Here is a 17,894-nt window from a genome sequence, read left to right as displayed (position 1 = left end):
CATTTATTTGCCAACATGAACATAGTCTGGCAACATGCTATTTAACCCAATCTCTGAATTGAGCTTTCTGCTCTGGGTGTTATTGCAGTTTAATCACAGAGCTGCTGACTTACAAGTGAGCTAGTATGCAATTACAAAGCTTCTTGAGCAGCCTGTGCTCATCCCCAGCTCTGTTGTTAGAGACTTCCATGGGTGACTGCCCCAGAGATGGCTGACACACTGTGATCATCATTCAATTCAGCATCCCACGGCAAAATATCTGGCAGAGGGAGGCCTGTGTTCCTGAATTATTTCTGAAATAGGCTATGTCTTTCATTTTCAAGGAATGTAACTGACTGTATAGAAAGGGTCAGAAAATGTCTTTCTAGCAAAAATGTTCTAGAAGCTGGGCTTAAGATAGGAAAGTGCAGTTTTGTATGTCTATATATGTATATCTAGATATCCTCAGTGATGTATATGTATGCTTTGAGAGGTCTGTTGTATCTTGCAAGTGTTTGGTATGGAGGGTAGGTAATGTAAGAGACAGGTTGCCTCGCTGGCTGAGAGGGTATGCTGGCTTTGGCTGGGATACAGTTAATTTTCTTCGTCATCCCTAGCATAGGGCTGTCGGATGTAGGAAGGACAGGGCAGAGCTAGGTCAGTCAGCACCTTCTGTGGCACTGAATATAACTCGTTCTCTTTAGATCACAACTCAGCAAGCAAATGTTTGGGAGTGTATTAGCATTTTTGGTGCTGAATTTTTTTTCTAATAATACTACATAGGCTTCTCATAAAGAAGAGAGGAGGTTTGGGAGTAATATTATCCCCAAATATGTTTCAGAGTGACTTTGCTGTTTTGGAAGGCGATTCTGGTGAGTGTTTGTTCTGGCAAACTACAGGCATGTCTGACCACTTGACTGTGCTGTTATTATCAGTTAACTTTCTGAAGTCAGGCACTGAACAACACAGTATTGCTGTTAGGTTTTCTTTTTCTTTCATGGCCAAACTGTTCTTCTGCCATATGTCAGTACTGGGAAGAAGTTACTATTCAAACAGATCCAGTTTTCTTGACAGAACAATCTACAAATGTGGATAAGAAATGTTCCATCTCATAACGTATATAGAATTCATAAGATACTTCTTATTTGGGGGTATACCCTGATGATATGATTTATTAATAGAGGTAAACAATAACTAATTTGTTTCCATTAAAGATGTCTTTTTTTTTTAATCAAAAGATTAAAGAAAGGAAAAAGTGTCTTTCTCTAAAAAAGTGGAAGCAGCTGGAAATTCAGCATTATACTATGCAATTATTATGTTAGATGCAAACCAGTTAATATTTCAGAGGAAAGGAGCTCTTGTCATATGTAGTTTCAGGTACTGGCTGTGCTTCCTGGTGTTGTCAAGAGAGGTGGGTGACAGCACTTCTCCAGACAAGAAGTTCTGTTCCAACGTTTGTACCATGGCATCCAGGAAGAAATCAATTAGAAATGAATAGCTGGAGGTAGGGATGCTGTGTTGCAGACAGTACATTGATCCAGTTAACTCTGTGTGGGAGAAGTAAATGAGAGTTTATTAAGTACTTGTTTAACATCCAGCACAGAAAAATACTAGTTTTTCCTCTCCTGCTCTCCACAGATACCATTAAATGTCCTTTCCTCCCAGTGAATTCAAAGAAACTGGAGATGTCAACTAGCTTGTAGGATGGTGTTTGTAGCATGTTGGAGTTTGTCTCAAGCTAAATGCAGGCTAAAATGTAGAAAGTAGACTCACCATAAAGATGAAATATAGAGTCCTAAGAAAAATGGGTTGATACAATGGAAATTCTGCCCAGCTCTTGACTTCATCAATATGAACAGGACCACTATATTTATGACTTCATGTATAACTCCAAGGGTGGAGAAACAAAGCATGTCTCCCGCTGCACACACACTTCATTTTCATATTTGAGGGCTGGAGCTCTGCTGTCATAGAGATACAAAAGAAATCGTGGTCTGAAGGTTTAGGGGCTTTTATGCCAAAACTGCAGATAACAAAAGGGACTCTGTAGTGGTCCTGAGAATAGCTCTCCCTTCTTGCCCTAAATAAATTAACATAGTCTTTTTGATTTCCTCTTTACATCTTTAAGCTCATATTAGGTCTTCTCTGTGCTGATATGGCAGTGACACATTTCTATCTTTGCTCATCTTGATCTCATTCAAAATTCACACACTTCCTGAATATTAGTTCTCTCTTGCTTTACTCCTCATCCTTATTCTTCTGTGTCCTGCTATACCTGTGTCCTGGTTTAAGCAGCTAAACACCACACAGCTGCACACTTACTCCCCCCTTAGTGGGATCAGGGAGAATATCGGAAGAGTTAAAAGTGAGAAAACTCATAGGTTGAGATACAAATAGTTTAATGGGTAAAGCAAAAGCTGTGCATAAGCTAAGCAAAACAAGGACTTCACTAAGCACTTCCCATTGCAAGCCAACTCCAGCAAAGCAGGGCTCCATCACGCATGATGGTTATTACTTGGGAAGACAATCACCATCACTCCAAATGTCCCCCCATTCCTTCTTCTTGAGCATGACATCCCATGGTATGGGATATCCCTTGAGTTAGCTGGGCTCATCTGTGTCCCCCCAGCTCCTTGTACACCCCCAGCCTGCTCGCTGGTGGGGTGAGGAGCAGAAAAGCCCTTGGCTCTGTGTGAGCTGCTCAGCAGTAACTAACACATCTCTGTTTCCAGCACAAATCCAAAGCGCCACCCCATACCAGCTGCTATGAAGAAATCTATCCCAGCCCAAACCAGCACAACTTGTTGGAGCAGCTCTTACTATGATACTACCTTTTCCCCCATCTGCAGGGCAGATGGCCTAATCCACAAAGAGCCACTATTTTTTCATGGATCAGTTTTCAGAGAGTCTAAAGTGAACAACTGACAGTCTTCCCAAAGATGCTGACCATGTCCATGCCTGGGCAATGTTCTGCAAAATAAGAAAAGTCTTTCAAGACTTTTATATACTCCCCTTTCTCTCTCTCAGACAGACTTCGGTAATATATTTTTAATTTAAGAGATTGTTTTGGGCAAGTGTCATACCAGAAGACTAATGCTTGCTTGCATTGACCTATGATCCTGTAAGTTTTTCAGTTTTCCTGCTGGCATCTGCTCTTTATTTCAATATTTGGACTTTGTTGCCTGGAGGGTCACTCTATCCCTGCTGTTTAAATATGATGTAAAACTATTTATCCTCTGCTTTTGGAAACACTGGAGAAGAACAAGAACAAGATGGGCTAGAAGTACACTTAGTCTTTGAGAGTTTAGTTAGCAGTGGGATGTATGCCATAGCATATCTGACATCATGTAAACTGCATGTACCTTATCATAAGAAAAAGGTCTGTTGGAGGGCAGCTTGTTATTTTATGTCTCCTATTCAAAATCAGTCATAACAGATTAAAAAAGAACTGAATAATGGTTTTCAGGTGTATTTTTTGGTGAGTTAAAGGATGAGATGGGTTTCTTTTGTCTTCTCAGACCTTGAGTTTCAATTCTAAAAGACAGTCAGTGGGATATGTTCCCCTTGGCAAACAATTAAACCAGACTGGTATCTCTACTGCAGCTCACACTGTTTTCCTTCACAGAGATTGTATCTCTCTTGTGAGCCCTTTGCATTGTCGCAGGTAGGGCAGGTAATCCTTCAGGGAAAATATTAACAGAGAATCTGCACATACTGTAACTTGTTACAGGAAAGTGGCCCTTTTGATGTGACAGTCTCATAAAGACAATGATACACATTTTCACTTCACAACACAGAATGTCCCAGGACTTGTAATACCATGTAACTGAGGAGTGGAACTGCTTTCTTGAATAAGCTGATGCACACATATTGTGCGCTCCTCACCATCTGTCTCTGCTGGAGCTGACGTCTGCCATCTGAGGGCTGCCGCCCTGATGCTTAATTCTCTGATTAGATGCTTGTAGCACCCTCAAACCCCCTCCTTCCCCAACAGAAACTCAAAGACAATTGAGTGTCTTTGTACCACATGCACTTCCATATCCCCGTGGTGCTTTTGTGCATACACCCTTACGAACAGCCTTTTGTGTGTCCAGACCCCAGATGGTTGCCTGCAGTCACAGCCTTTAGAGGAAGAATCGTATTCAAATTGTCTGATGGATAATAAACTGTACTGACTTTGCTGCTGATGTGAATGGATGTTTTCAAGTTGAGGAAACAAAAGATCTCCTTGGGTAAATTGCTGGAGATATGTATCATTGTACATCTTGAAGAAGGGGGGCAAGCTGAATAAACGACAACTGTGTATTGGGTTTGATGAGTAAACAAGCACAAGTTGAAGATTTAAACCCAGAAAATGTGGCAGAATTAGAGTACCTCTTAAATCCTGTTGTTGAGATTATTATAGCTAAGCAGCTATCAGGCACTTTTTGTATGTTCTGAATTCACATGGGCCATATTTAATACCTGGAATACTTAGCAGTTTAATTTTACTGAAGCAAAATGCTTTCAAGAAGAAGACTTTCCAGTTGCTAGAGCACTCCCAGGAATTTGCAATGGCTAGAACTTAAAACCTTTGAGGCTCTCTCCCCTCTCCTTGGCCCTTCACATCAGGAAACAGAAATGTGTTACATCTTGAGAGTTTCAGAGGGAGTTTCCTGCATTTTCAGATGCTGGTAACCAGCAAAAAGAGAGGCTTAAGTGGTATCTTTAAGTATTCCAGGGCTGGGAGAACAAAGTTGTGGGGTTTTTTGTTTGTTTACGTTTTTTTTTTAATTGTTTTAACATGATGAAAGATGTATTAATATAAATTTTTGTCACCTATGAAACAGTACAACTCTTATTCCTGGTATATTATATACATATATATGTATGTACATGTATATATAGAGATATATAAAAAAAGCTTATAAATCGAAGGTGAATGTCTAGAATATGCTGAGCAATGGCAGTAGTGTATTTTTATAGGGAGAATGTGAATAAATCCATGTTTGATCCAGTTTCCGTAAGTTACAGAAACCACAGGATTTTTCTGCCAGAAGCAAGGTAGAATGCAGGGTAAACTCTGTCTTTTCCAAAAGAAGGATCTTTTTTGGGGCCTACCTCTTCATTTATCTGCTAGTTATATTTTGAAATCCTATAGAAATTATCCACTAAGTATTTTAGGAAAGCAGTTTGAAACCAAAACCAGTCTTTCTTAAAAAGCTTTCTGGGCACTGGGTATAAGAGATCCATTATTACTTGTATTTCCAGAAATATGTCATTGGGAAATCTGGGTGACAGATCTACCCACATTAGCCCCTAACAACAGGATTTGAAGAAACAGCTAATATGCTATGGTTTTGCATGCTCTAGCTGCCTGTGATCCAACGTATGTCTCTTGTGGCTTTCCATGAGTCATTATTTTGGGATGTTGTATCTGCATTAAAAGATAGGAGAGAAAGTTCATCACAGTCACTTCTTGCTAACTATAAAGTCAGAACTTTTCCCATGGGGGGCTGTGCAGACCTGTTCTCTCACTTGAGTGGCTCAATGGCAAAGTACTAGTGGTATCAAAAGCATCATTTAGTATCTTATCTGAGTTTCCTTCATGTACAGTAGCTGATGTAACAGAATGCATATACAGTAACCTAGTGACCTTGGGGGTGTTGGATCAGTTATGATTCACTCCAAATCAAACTAAGATTATACTGATGAATTGAAGACATTAAGTGAGCTAATGAGGATCCATTTGCACCCCAGACTCATTAGTATCACTTCCCTTTTCCAAAACAAGCTCATCATGTACTGCAGGAGAGGCAGTCTTGTATACTAACTTGGTGTGAGGTGTTCCTGTGTCAACCATCATCCCAGACTCTGTACCCATCTTTTCCTACTGAAAATTTTGTGTTTGATTTCTTCTCTGAAATGGACCCTCCTCAAGTTGCATTTGATTGCTATAATGGGGAAGTGCTATGTAGTAATACCACTTGAAAATTAAAGCATGTGCAAAATATGATTACGTTCATTATTAGATTTCAAAGCGGAGACCACAATGTCAGTCTTATGAAGGGAACTAGCTGCCAGTCAGGTTTTGATGGGGTTTGTGGCATTGTAATGATTTGAAAGGGTCCAACGCAGTTTCAAAGCAAGTTCTAAGAAAACCCCTCTTTGTACCGGACTGCAGCAGCCAGTGGAGATATAGGCTTTTGGGCTTCCCAAATAGGAACTGCCTCCTCAGAGATCATTTTCCAACAAAGGTTTTTCTGAATTCAACTGCTGGAATTTGACCTTTGGTTGTGCAGAACCCAAAATAATTAAGGAAAATAAATTTTGGATTATTTTCAGTACTGTAATAACTATTGTCATCAATTGATTCTGTCCTGTCCCCTGAGATGTCGTTACTTTGTGTACTGCTGGCACTGGGCAAGTACTCACTACAGTGTATGAAAGAACCCCTTCCCTAAAAACCTTGAAGTGCCTTGTTTCTCTGCTGGTGGAAACTTATGCATGTCTATGTACAACTAAATTTTGCATGAAGGAGACCTGAATACCAGCTTCACAGAGCAATCAGTTGCTTCAGAAAGTCCTTGAGACCATGAGTTCTGATGAACTTAATACATGAGCAAAATGGAAGGGGACTTGAGCTGCTTTTAAGAGCACTGTGTGTGTGTATAGTCAGATTTTGTTTCTTTTCCTTATCTGATGTGTTTGGGGAAGGGACTTGACTATGTTCTAGGATACGAAGTATATAGTAAGCTTTGGAAATACATGGGTAGTTCTGCTTTTGGATAGGTGGACTTTTGATGTTTTAAATGAAGATACTTTTTCAGTGTTAAGTGTTTCTGAATGTCATCCTTATTTCTCAGAGGGCATGCAGAATCTTTATCCTCTGTTTAGAACCTCTGAACTAATTAAACATTTATGCAAGTGCTGATTTCCTAACCTCTGTGGGTTTTCCTCATTACGGTTGCAGGAGGATGTACTCTAAGAAGGTAAATTCTAACTTCTACCTAGAGGCCTATGGGAGCAGATCTCGGTCTTAGCAGCAATTTCTTGATTCGTTAAGAGATGCAGATGCATGGATTCTAGTGTCCAGGCTAATCATTTTGGTAGACTCCAAGTGGTAGTGATTAAGTCTGAATTCACTGTTATAGGAGTATGTGGCTGGGTCAGAATGAAAACACCTATGTAGAGAAGCTCTGTCACCAGACAGTGCTTTGAATGTTGGAGGAAGGTACATGCTTCTGTAGTTCTCTGGAGCCAGCATTCATGGAAGCAGCTTTGGGACTGGAACACTCTTAAGATTTAAACATCCTGTGTAGGAATTTTGTGAACTTTAGAGAGCTAGAGCTAAGGTCATGTCTTTTCATATGGGTATCTGAAATGCATGAAAACGAAGATTTTTCATCATAATTCTTGTCTTTGGTTCCTGTCTGAGAATGATCACTGTAGCATTGCTGTACCTAAGAGGGCTCTTAGAAGTAATACGGGTTGCTTAAGCACCATAAATGGAAAAATACAATGCAATGAAACATAGTTCTTTACAATCCATCGATCTCAGTTGTGTATTTGTGGCATCTTGTGGACTTCAAGGTGGGCTTTATTGATACTGTCCATTCTGCTGATAACCTTTTTTTTTTTGGACCTCACTCAACTCTCCCCTCTTGCCACCCGGAGTATAGCAATGCCCAGAAACAAGGCAGGTAAAATAACAGTGAATTGGTTTGTTATTTAGAAAAATTGCAGGATCAGGACCTTTCAGTACTTATGGCACCTGTGTAGGAAATATTTCATGATTACTTTTGAGTTGAGAGTGGATGAAGTTTCAGATTTGGTAAGCATGGAACTAACCTCAAAGGTGAGTGTTTGGGAAGAACAAATTTGGGCAATTAATTCTTTTTGGTCTGTTTGCCAAGCTCAAATGCCAAGATACAACTTCAAACTATGATTGTCATGTGTGATGCATGTAGAAAGGAGATTATTGCCGTATCTCTCTTGATCTAAGCTTTCTTTTTTCTCCTTTTCTTAACTGCACTTACTTTTTCATGGGCAGCAGTGGGCAGCTTTTCTTCTCCCTATTTGCCCAGTGATTGCAAGCAGATAGGAAAGGCAGAGATTTCTAACCTGCCTGGTGTTTCCCAGTCATGCAGAGAAATGTATGTTATTCTTAAGACTTCCTATCTGCCTGTGATTTTTATTCCATGAGGTAAATCAAACCAGTGGATGACCTGGAGAGTGAGATCAGCTCAAAAGGATCAGCTGTATCTATGCCATGTTTGAAGTCTGGTTTAAGATCGTGTTAATATTTAAAATGTGATCATTTTAATGAGCCCTGTGGAGAGGTATATATACATTCTCATCTTTATACAAATAGCATGTTCTAGCCTTCATTAATCAAAGTGACACCTTCTACACCCTCAAGTGTTTTCACATTTGCACATGAAGTGTACTCCCAAAACTCTGTGCTGCCTGATTGATCTCTGCATTGTTCAGTTTTCAGATCTACATGTCTAAAGCTGGCTGAAAAGATACAAAAGTTGACTTCTGATGTGATTTCTTTAATCTTCTCTTGTAGCATTAGTATTACAAACCATGTAGAAAGTCTTTCCAAGTTTGCTTTTTGCATCAAGCTTGGCACAGGCACGAAGGACCACATCCTGTCTTACACTGGGAAACATTCTGCCTAGTGCCAGAAAAAGTGTTAGGAGGCACTGCTGCTTCAGGGAAGTGTGGAAGGGAAGTAAGCCTGCTAAAAACTGAGGAAAAGACACCAAAACATCCTTTGTGGCACAGGCTTGCCCCACGTATTCTGTGCAGACATTGCCTGTTCTAGGGCTCCTCTCCCAGATGAGTTCTGTGAAGCAGATATTAGGTGGTGCTCACATCCACGAGGAGCATTTAAGTTCAGTAACTTGTCTGCTAGTGAAGTGCACAGACACAGACAACTACTCAAGACTTCCACATGTGTATATAGAAACCAGACAAAGACTGCCTGAGGGAATGGGGAGCAATAGAAATCCTTTGATAGGCTAGAAGACCAGTGGAGCATGTAGAAAACTCCCATTCATGCTTTGTTTTCTATTTTACTTTACTTCTACTAGTTATCCCAAAGGTTGGGGGGAGATATGCAGGGCCTGGAGAGAAACTTGAGTGTAGTGCTTTTCTCTAACGTATTTTGGTAGGGTTCTGCAGTGCCTGACCCCTGGAGCAACCTCTAGGTCCTCACAGAAGGGGTGTTGCCATTACCTGACACATTTTCTGCTGTCATGGCAGGCATGAAACACACTGCTGGGGTTACTGTGGCTTGTAATGAGGATTTCTTGACTGAAAGCTCTCAAAGGATTTGCAGAATTTCCTCTCCATTTTTGTGTGGGTGTTTCTCGTGCCTGGCTCAGTTTTTTTGCTAAAAGCCTGTCTCAAGATTTTAGTAAAAGAAGAAAGTAGAAATAAACATCACCAAAAGAAGAAAGTAGAAATAAACATCACCATGAAAGAGCAGGGAGGGGGAAGTCTTGCCTCCTCCATCCCCAAAAGTGGAAAGCATAGGTAAAACACTGTTTTTTGAGGAAAATACTTAGTAATGTAAGTTCTTTACCTTTGTAAGTTTTGATTGTCTCAACACCTTTACAGACTGCTCTAAAGTCTCTGAGAGAGGTTAATCTGGTTTTTGGGGTGGGAAGTACACAGACAGCATGAGGAAAAGCAGCATCTGACATTTCTTGTCTTGAGCACTGTGTGTGTGTGTGAGAGGGAAAACCCAACCTCTCTGTAACCCTATGCGGTGGTGGTGGATTTAGAGCCAGAGATTATTAGGATTAGGAAACGCCAGTTTTCGGGTTGGTATTTACTGATGTTAAGGTGCAGCGATGGAAGCGCTCGCCTTTGGCTGTTTTGTACCCTGCACTGGTTCGACAGGACTTGCCTTACTTGTAGATCACTCGATGCTTACCTAAAAGTGTGGGTTTGGCATGCAAAAGTGTAATTAGAGCTTCACCTGCATGTATATGAGCTAGAGAGAGCAGATAATGCAGTCTCCCGTACCCTCTCCCCACCAACCCCAGGCATTTACATGCCTTGTGTTTCTGGCCGGGCAGAGCGCCCGTGTGGTGGCCGTCCCTTCCCGGCGGTGCCCGGCAGCCCGCCGTGCCGAGCACCTCACCCGGTCCCCTCACACGAAGGCCGGCGGGGCGGCGGCCGCAGGGGCCGGGGCAGGGCGGGCGGGGTATGTGTGTGTGTGTGTGAATGGGGAAGGGGCGTCGCCATGTACTGTTAATTCCGCGGTCATTGGATTAGTAACCCGCGGCGATGAGATCAGCGGGATCGGCTTTCGCGAAGGGGGCACGGCGCTGCCCGCGCTCCCCACTGCGCCGGCCCTCGCATGAGGCGGCGGCGGGCGGCCCCCAGGCAGGACGCGCACACAAAGCCCGCCACAGGCCGCCGCACCGGGCACCGGGCGGGGCTCCCGGGCGGCCCGGCCCAGCCGAGCCCCGCAGCCGCCCTGGTGCCGGGCCGCAGCGCCCCGGCTCCCCACACACCCCAAGGCGGCGGCGGCGGCTGGGAAGCGGCGGCGGGAATCAGGCTTAATCCCGGGGAAAGCAGCGTGTGGAGAGACGCGCCTACAAGTCACGGCGACCGGAGTTTGTTTACTTGTGATCCGTGTCTCTTCTCCTGGATTCTCCTGCTGCTGGCGTAACGGATCGATAGAGGTGCTTCCATGGGGGTTTATGGTAAGTTTGCGGTGGGTGGGTTCTGCTGTCGGTGGGAACGTTGCGTTTTGTTGCACAGCGAGGCTAGTTCGGTTGGTTCTTTTTCTTTAAACAGTGCCGTTTTTCAAGCTGCTGTTTTAAAGAAATGCACTTCTGAACCGTTTGGTGTTTTGTGATGAAATGTTCTTACGTTAGAAATTAGTTTCCTGAGCTATTAAAGAGGTTTATTTCCAGATGTTAGATAGCTAGAGGCTTACGTTTCTTATAAACTGAGTTTATTTGACTTTGGGCTGGTGAAAGCAAAGCCTTTTGCCTGTCTGTTGCCACAAGCTAATATTTTACAGTGATTTCTTGGTGCTTTTTCTGGCAGTAAAAGCCAGAGCTCAGTTCAGCTGTTTAGACGGGTCTGAAATTCTAAACTATCTTCTCAGCAAGGCTAACACGCAAGCTGAACCTCTGTCAAGTCAAGCTTGGATTTGTACGCGAGACTTGGGTTTCAACAAAGAAAGGTATTGACCGAATTTGCCCTCACGTTACTTGGGAAAGCTCCCAGGCAAGGCAGCTGGGTTAGCTGTTGTGGTCGGGAGCTGTTGGCGGAGAAGGAGCAAGGGCTGGGAGCTGGATGCTGCTCTCACAGACCCCTTTTACTCCTGACCAGGGCTTCTATGTAAGGGCAGTGAAGGGAGTCGATGTGGCAGCGTCCATGCTGGCAGCAAAGGGTTATTTCTTTGTGTCTAGGACTCAGTGTAGACTGCAACGGGGGGAAACTATCCTATACTGAGAGATGGCCAGGTACTACTTCAGCCTCTACAGCCCTTCGGTGCTTAAGTCAGACCTGATATGTTCTCAGTGCTCTGTTTGCCTTGTGGAGACAGAAGCAATCCCCAATAAGGTACCTCCACGTTAGGAAAGAGCTTACCCTCCAGGGGAAAAACAACCTCAAAGAGTTACTCTCAATGCCTGTGGCTGAAATTGGTCTGGCTCGTGCAGCATATCTCAGAGGATGCTACATTTTTAATGCTGTTTCTGTAACTAAAGTAGCCCGACAGAGACGTGCATATCATATTGCTGTTAGATTATTTGGTGCTGCTGACAGAGCAATGCCAGATGCCGTATGTTCTCTTAACAACAAGCGGAAGTCTTATAACTGGCCTTTGTAATAGGAGTCTGGTTTTCTTGGTAGCTAATGCGCCTCAGTGTCTTGCTGCTGACTCTAGATGTCCTTGGATGACCGTCCTGTGCCTCAGCGTCCCTGCCAGGGCTGGAAGGAGACCTGGTACTTGCCTGCATCACAGGGATGATAAAACTTCACAGCTCTGTGCCTCGTTGAGGCCCTCATGTGGGTGTTGCTCTGGAAGCACATACTGGTGCTGTTAGGCTCGAAGAGCCCTGTGTTCATTCACACCGACACTGTCACACCAACAGGCTCTCTGGACCTGTGTTTGTGTTTGCAAATGTCACTTCAGCCAGTTTTGAAGCACCAGGCTTCCTGTTCAGCAGCCTCGGGGGCAGTGCCAGCTTTCTGCAACGAGTCATTCAGAGCTGTGAGGTTTTTGTTTTGTTCTGTTTTTCATAGAAGCATGAACCTCCCCAGTGAAGTACTAATCAAGTATCTTGCTTATTGAAAGAATCAGAACTTCTCATGTTTGGTTTGAGCAAATCACAGCCATCTTTTTGACTTTGTGCATTTGTGCAACTTAGGAATTTCTGAATGATAGGTCATCTCTCCTATAACTGCACAAGCAGCAGCTCATTAACTTGTCAGGCTTCATTGTTGCTGTGTAAACTTCTGTAATGGATTTTCCATGTACCAAGAAAAAGTGAGCAAGCTATTTTTGTCTCATTTTCTTTCACACTCGCTGCCTCTCTTTTGTCTATAAGTCACTGTCCTCTTTTTATGGGAAAGGAAAATAATTTTCACAGTGGCAATCAATGCCGTGTCACAGGACTGTGTGATGGTTACTATGAGTTGGATTTTGTTTAGCTGAGAGAGCTGGAGACTTTGAGGAGCTGTTTTGCCTACACAGTTGAGGCATAGTGGTAGCAATTGAGGATGAAAGCAGAGTATGGTTTTCTGAGATGTTAATTGTTAAAAATACTTAAAGTTATTTGCAGCATCATATTAGATACTCAGCTGTCTCATCTCCATAATTCTTGGCCAGGAAGAAGAGGGGTAGATGCCTTTACCAGGTTCAAGTTCTGTAAGCCATGCTGCATTTTAGCTGTCTCCTCTCTTTAGTCTATTTGGCTGCTCACTACTGCTGCACCAGCACCCTTTACCCCATTCTTTTTGTGCTGCGGCAACATCACTTCAGTGCAAATTTGGGTCTTTCAGAGTCTTCGAGGCGTGGTAGATCCCAGCGTGAATTATGGCAGCACAGAGCGGCCTTGATACCATTTTCTCCCTTGTTTAGTAAGGATAAATGCACTCTTCTTAATAGTACATCTGCATACAGGAAATAGATGTATTTTCTCTAAAGCAGGTTTCCCAGGAGAGAGTTTTGATGTAAACTTTGATGCAGGACTTCATAAACCCCTGCTGAAGGCTGAGTCAAGACTGATGGTAGAGAGGAGTAGAGGCTGGTATCATGAGGTGCTTACCTTCCTGATGCCATTCAGGAAGTACACCTGGCTTATGGCATGAGCAGTTGTGCTGCCAGATACGATGTTAATGCATCAGCGTGCTTCCTGGAAGAGTTTTTGTCTTCAGACTTCTTTAGCTTGTACTCAACTTATGCTCAGGTTGCTTATGAGGGTTCAATTGGTTTGGGCATTTTGCTTATTCACTTTGAAGAGGTATGTGTGGAGCACTCTGCAGTTGGTAGACCGTATCCCACAAGTATACCAGAGTGTGCATATATACACACCAGTATACCATACTCTAAAAGGGCTGAATCCAGAGTTTACTGATAATGAACAATAAACTGTTGTCCTTTGAGAGAGTTGTTATTTTACACTGCCCAACCTACTGTTGCTAGAAGACAGCTATGTACTCGACCTGTGCTCTCTCTGGGGTGAAATTATTTGAAATGGTGGGTACCATCTGAATCCACTTTAAGGTAATGTCCAGTATGATGTCAGGAATTGCCTCAGCTGCTTGTACTGCTTTACAGCCTGCAGTCCTTTAGATTGAATGGCAATCAAATTGAGTTTGTTTAGGGTTCTTTTGTGTGCTTGGAAAGCTGACAGTATAATCAGTAACATTCACCACCTATCAAGGAAAAATCCTTTTCCTGAAGAAATCTAATTTCAGAGCAAAGCTTGAAGAACACTATGCCCTGGTAGTCTTGGTGGCAGCATGGAAAAAAAGTGTCAAAAAGGAGAGCAGGAAAATGTGCCTTATGTTTTGAGAGCAGTGCTGCATAAGGGAGAGCAGTGCTTATGGAGTGCTGTGACTTCAAGCTGAGAACTGCAGTTGCAAATCGATTTGCCATGTTTGATTAAAACCTGATGGCTATATTTTGGCTACCTGTGCTCTCTTAAAGTCTGGGCCTGTCCATCAGGAGTGCTGGGTAGCGCTCACTACTTTCCTTCCTTTTCCACCAAAAATGGAGTAGTGACAGGTACTAGCTTATTTAAATTTACATGTGTGTGTTTATATTGTTTTGGGTGATGTCCTTCTTACATGGGTATTGTCTTTGCCTCAGAGGCCAATGCAATGTGGCCCCTCATTTGTGTAGCAGTTGAAATGCAGAAATTAAACAGAATTTGGTGTGTTTTGGCCATAGCAAAAAAACATAGGAGGGAGAGTTTATATCTTATTTTTTAACTTAGTAAGAGGTAAGGTGCCTAGGCTGAACGTGGGTGCAGAGCTGTGACCTAAATCTATCCGTACTGATGTCACTTGAACTAGGACCAAGGCTGAGCCGCATTTTGTGTATTTATTTTTGCTTCTCTGTGCTTATTTAGTGTACCTGTGAGTTGAACGTCACGGGGTAATCCTGCTCCTGACTGTCGTCAGATGACAAGTTTTATTGTATTGCACTGCAGAGCAGTGACTTAGCAACTTTATCTCTGAGGATTTGTGAGAGGCTGAAGTGACACGTCAGCTTTGGTGTGTGGCACAAAGCGCAGCAGTGTATGAAATCCAGTCCACCTCTGAGCTAATTGCAAACTGGTTCTTTCAGAGACGTAGATGAGACTCTCCAGTTGAGTTTGCTTTCTCCATTTAAATACATGCATTTCCAAAAGCTTATTCTACTACTGCTTTATTTTGGACTGGTTTGTCCCTTTATGTGTTAGCAGTTTCCAAAGATGATCTTACAAAGGGATTTTGAGAGGGAGGAAAGGACTGCCTGTGTTTGCACTCTTGTCAGAAGAACGATGATTTCCTTCCTGCAGAAACAGGTTTGTGCCTTGGGACATAACCAGGGTCCAAAGTGCAGTAGCTCTGTCCCCCAACACTTCCCGTTGGTGGGTACCTGCTGAGCCTCACAGAGTCATTCATTATCATTAGGGTTGGAAGGGAATCGTGTAGCTCAACCCTCCTACTACAGCTCCTCTGCTTTGAGGATGTCCTTGTGTTAAAGGGCTGCAGCAGGGACTGCTGGCTTGCACTTCAGTACTGTATTTCCTCAGCAGTTTTCTGCTTGGTCCCTGAGCAAAGCTCTGTGTGACGAGGGGGAAAGTGAGGCTGGGACTCTCTCTCTGGAGACTATTCAATTCCTTCTACACCTCGCAGCAGCAGCTACCTCATGTGAATTTCAGCTCTCCTCGTGACCACACTGCTACGTTTACCAGTCTGAGCAATGCTTTTTCCATTTCATTTTATTAATCTGGTAGTCTTTGTTAGAAATGGTGTTTTTTGAATATTTAAACCCCATCATATTTAGAGCTGCCCTTTCAAGGGGGTGTTAATCATGTGACAGCACTTGCATAGCTTTAGGCATGGAAAAAGATGTGATTTCTCAAAACTGGGGAAAGCTTTAGGTACTTGTCATTTACTTTTAACTGCTTCTCCTCCATCTCTTCTTCAGTGAATGCAAAACTAGACTACCTCCAATGGAAGGATGCTTCTTTCTTTCTCATCAGATATCGGAGGCCATAATTTTAAAAGAAGGCCTTGTTGCACAAAGTATTTATGTCAGTGATACATTTCATACTGAGAATGTGCTGTCCACAGCAATCCCTAAGTGGCCGTTTTAGGCATAGTCATGACCTATGTGGTTGGATTTTTGTTTTCCTTTAAGAATTTCCTGGAAAATAGTTTTATTAGGGAAGGACAGAAATGGCTTGGAAGACTCCTAGAATAGTTTGGGTTGGAAAGGACCTTAAGATCATCTAGTTCCAACCGCCTGCCGTGGGCAGGGATGCCTCATACTAGACTGTGTCGCCCAAGACTCTGTCCAGTCTGGCTTTGAAAGCTGGTTGTTGTCTTCGAACACTGAACTAATTCCCCAAAATCTTGAGCTTATTTTCTTATTAAAGAAACCATTTTATGATGGAAGCCACACAAAATTAAACAATAAATGCATGATGCTGTCAACGAGGACTGTATTTGTCCCAGGTGAGAAAATGCTGTGGCGGTCCAATGTGTGTATAGCCAAGGAAATAGCTGGATTAAGTGTTGCGTAGGTGACTTTTAAATTTGGAGCGCTATTTCGAAGTTTCTAGCTAAATTATGACAGGTTTCTTGTTTCGGGTATTGCTGTAAGGGTAGCTTGGACATACAGAATGGTCTGGGGGCTGGTACTAATACTGATACTTTGTTTTCCAAGTTAAATATTTTAGACTACATTTCTAGAATAAGCTGTGCAATATTCCTCACCAAAGGCTGTCGTGTGCTTTCAGCAGCAGAATCATTGTAGTGTTTTGAAGTGAATGGTTGCTTTAGAATAAAGTTTAAATATTAGTTTGTTCACACTAGTATTCATTGCTCACTGATGTCATCACATACAATTTCATAGTGTATCCTGTATCTGACTTCACTTATGTGAATTGTTGACTCAAGTTAAAAATGATTACAAAAGTCAGTGTAGCTAATCTGTGGATTTAAGAGTTAAAATTGAAACCTGGTCTTCATGGCATTGTTTGTGTTGTATTATTTACTTTTCTGGCTGAGACACTTCCTTCAGGATAGAAAAAGCCCATTAAAATTTAACTATTCCATTTGTTGGGTTATCTTAAAAACTTTTCCTTATTTAACCTGTAAAAAGGTGTAGATATTTTTTCAGTTTTGTGTAGCCCATTTGCATGAGGCATTGAGTATCTGTTCCCCATGGTCTATCAGTAGTCTACTTGGATTTAAATTGATCTCTCTGCATGATACTAACACGTGCTGAACTTGTTTCAAGGCCCTGTCTGTGGAGCACAGCAGCTAGGTAGTTATTTTGGGTGCGTGACCCTGCAAGGAGGTTTAGGTGCATTGTGTTGTCCTGCTTTCATAAATTATGATACAGCATGAAGAAACCAAAATACCATGTTTCCTATTGTTAAAAACTGCTACCAAACATGTCAGAGATGACAGAAGTTGTTTGAACTAAAGATAATGACATTGAAGTGTATAAAAGATGGCAAATGTTGCCATCCCCACCTCATTTTGACTGCGTTGCTGCATATCAGTGGTACACATGGTTTGTGTCAGCAATTGGCTGTGTCTGTGTGTTTCAGTATTGTCAGTCTCTGATGCTGTTAGCATCTGGGTAATACTTACTGTGATATTCTCACCTCTAATTCAGAGTATGGTGATCACTCACTAAGTATTTACGTAGTTCTCTGGTTTTGATGTTGCAAGATAAAAACGGTGTGGTTTCTCTCATCTTTCATATTCAAAGGCAGATAATGCATTGAGGCTGCTGCTGATTGAAGATGATTACAACATGAAATAAAGAAGTTCCTTTGTACTTCAGTCAGTGCTGATGTAACTGTTTCCAGTAGTCTAGAAACTCTCACACGTAGTTCACTGATGGCTTGTTTGGAGCAAGATGCAGTGATCACCTACCAGAGATGTGAGAATGTGCGCAGGAAGGATTTGTTACAACATGTATTATATCTTATCCTTTGAGGTTTAAATATAACAAGATGTATTAAGCAAGCATGAGCATGAGACCTGCAATATGTACTTGGTTCTTCTTGAGTTTCTTAATGTTCATATTCATGGTATTTGAAGCAAAACGTGTGGGTGAAGAGAACGAATTGAGGCTCACCTGTGTGATAACTCCCAGTAGCCGTGTGCTGAAGCATAGATGTAGTGGGAGGAGGGAAGGGAGGAACATTCAAGAGCTCAAGTTC

At 42.5% G+C, this 17,894-nt stretch overlaps 1 protein-coding gene across 3 annotated transcripts in view; it reads left to right on the top strand.

Moving 5' to 3' along the window:
- Nucleotides 1-17,894, top strand: part of SPSB4 (splA/ryanodine receptor domain and SOCS box containing 4) — a 128,670-nt gene that overhangs the window by 33,716 nt on the left and 77,060 nt on the right. The window contains exon 1 of one of the 3 annotated variants that reach the window (XM_061465455.1): nucleotides 10,245-10,685. The exons of the other annotated variants lie outside the window; for them this stretch is intronic. The gene's annotated coding sequence lies outside the window, so the exon portion shown is untranslated. Of the gene's footprint in view, nucleotides 1-10,244; nucleotides 10,686-17,894 lie in introns of those variants that run through there. 3 annotated transcript variants of the gene reach the window in all.

Source organism: Pezoporus flaviventris, unplaced genomic scaffold (assembly GCF_033815535.1).
Source record: "Pezoporus flaviventris isolate CSIRO_AGI_PZ_B2104156 unplaced genomic scaffold, CSIRO_AGI_Pfla_v1 ptg000040l, whole genome shotgun sequence".
Classification (NCBI taxonomy): Eukaryota; Metazoa; Chordata; class Aves; order Psittaciformes; family Psittacidae; genus Pezoporus; species Pezoporus flaviventris.
Note: the sequence above shows the minus strand (reverse complement) of the source record. Positions and strands in the feature narration are given on the sequence as shown.